General features: G+C 36.4%; 1 non-coding gene across 1 annotated transcript; it reads right to left on the bottom strand.

The window, feature by feature from the left end:
• Window positions 1–1,787: 1,787 nt before the first annotated feature.
• Window positions 1,788–1,893, bottom strand: LOC131158987 (small nucleolar RNA R71). Its single transcript, XR_009137602.1, has one exon. It is a non-coding gene; the product is annotated as a small nucleolar RNA R71 (small nucleolar RNA).
• Between the last annotated feature and the right edge of the window lie 374 nt (window positions 1,894–2,267).

Genomic DNA, 2,267 nt, shown 5'->3' with positions numbered 1-2,267 from the left:
GCTTGATATCAAAAGTCTCACTCTCACGTATACACATTGACATACATATTGTTGAGAGTTAAAACGTTGGTTAACAAAATCTCACTTGAGCTTAATATCCTATCATATGTGAGTGCATTAATTGATTGAGCATAGTGATATATATCTTCTTAGTGTAAGAAGCATATATGTTTGTACATAAATTTGATTATTTGTTGTGTTCCTAACATGTGGTTGGAAGAGGGAGACTTGCCTTGTAAAAAGTCCCAGATTGGCTTTGACTTGGTTAGGAAAGGTAGGTGCACCATCATGTTAAGGTGTTGTATTAGGTGTCGCTCCACCTGTTAAGCAAGCCTCAGTGGAATCCTCTTCTTTGTGAGCTTGAGACGGGGATTTAGGTAGTATTGGATGAACCTCGATAATATTTCTTGTGTTTGCTTTTAATTTCTACAATTTAAATTTTAGCACTTGAATGTTTGCGTTTAATTCTTGATTAAGTTTATGATTGTATAGAAAGACCCCCGACTTGTGTAATACTGTTGCTGAAGTTTGAATTGACCTAGGAAGAAAATTTTAAATAACCAATTCACCCCCCTCTTGGGAATACACCAATTCCAACATATTCTATTTGAATATTTTCAAACAAAGAAGCACCACAGTCGCTTGATGACTTAACATCAGTTGCCTGCCTTTTAGCAAAACTTGTTTTTCAATATTTTTGGTTTTGAACTTAATTCATATATTTGAAAACTTAATTTGGACATTGAGAAGATATTTTCCATGAATGAATTCAGGTATCTAAGTCTAATGACATATCCTAGGAGCTTCAATAAATCAATATTGAGTTTTGAAGAACTTACATTAGACTTTCATATGATTTTCCTATCTTAGAGTCTAAGTCTTCATTTTGTGAAGCTTCCACTATGTCTTCTGAGCTTTAAGCACTGCTTCAATGAGCTTCATGTCTTACATTACTTGAACCTTCAAGTTTATCATGTCTCATAGCCTTAAGTGTGATTTTACATTCAAACTCTTCAAGCATATCCACTTTAAACCATAAGATCACTTAAATCCTAAAACTCAAACTTGCATAGACATATTAAGCAACCTTGATTTGCTATCATCAAAATGAGATTAAGCCTTGTTAAGCCAACACTACGTGTTTTGCTTTTCTTTATTTTCTTTTCTTTTTTAACTTTTGTTGGATATTTGAAGTCTTGATTGTGTGCTGAACTTATATATACTGGGTTTGCACTCTTTGGATCCCAAGTTAGTGCCTATAAACCCTAATATTGAGAGATCCTATACATCAATTAGGAAATCTACCTCTAGTCCTAAGTTAGTCAAGTCCTCTGAACCTAAATTCATGGTTGAACCTCGACTGGTTCCTGCTTACCAAAATTCGGAACCTTTTGCTCCTCGTCAACTTGCGGTGGAGGAGCAACCCCTTTGGCCTTTGAAGGACTATTTCACACCCAATACATACATGTCGTCATCTTGTATCTGGTTCCCTTAATGTCAAGGTAGTGCAGTTTGAAATCAAAACCTCTACCATCTTGATGCTTCCCATATTTTTTGGGAATTCAACTGAAAATCCATACAAGCATCTAGATGAGTTTCTTGAAATTGTTCCACCATCCATATACCTCACTTTGGTGATTATGCCCTTTGTTTAAGGCTATTTCCGTTCTTTCTAAAGGACAAAGCCAAATATTGGCTAAATTTCTTATAGCCGAACTCGGTGACCAACTGGGCCACCATACAACATGAGTTCCTGACAAAGTACTTTCCTATTGGGAAGACTAATCAACTGAGAAAAGCAATCACCAATTTCTCACAAATAGATGGGGAACAATTTTTAGAGACTTGGGAACACTTTAGGGACCTTTTGCGTAAATGCCCTCACCATCAAGTCCTTAGGTGGTAGTTTGTCCAAACCTTTAATGAAAGGTTAGCTGAGCAAGAAAGGTACATGGTTGATGCATCTTGTGGAGGTACTCACAAAACACGAGAATAAGACTTGGACTCTCTTTGAGACCCTCATCAAGAATTCTCAGTAGCATTCTGTTACTGCTTGTAGACCATCCCAACCTACCTATTCCTATCCTAAGGGAGTCTATGAATTAACCACGGACTATGACCTTGCGCCCACACTGCACATTATTACGAAGAAATTAGATCAGTTCTTGTTGATAGGGTTTGACTTACCAAGGTTTGGGTCCTTAACTACCAAAAATAAAATTTATAAACCTAACTGCTGCCAAGTTCAATAGAACAATAAGTAACTA

Source organism: Malania oleifera, chromosome 6, assembly GCF_029873635.1.
Source record: "Malania oleifera isolate guangnan ecotype guangnan chromosome 6, ASM2987363v1, whole genome shotgun sequence".
Lineage (NCBI taxonomy): Eukaryota > Viridiplantae > Streptophyta > Magnoliopsida > Santalales > Ximeniaceae > Malania > Malania oleifera.
This window is presented reverse-complemented; position numbering and strand designations above follow the sequence as displayed.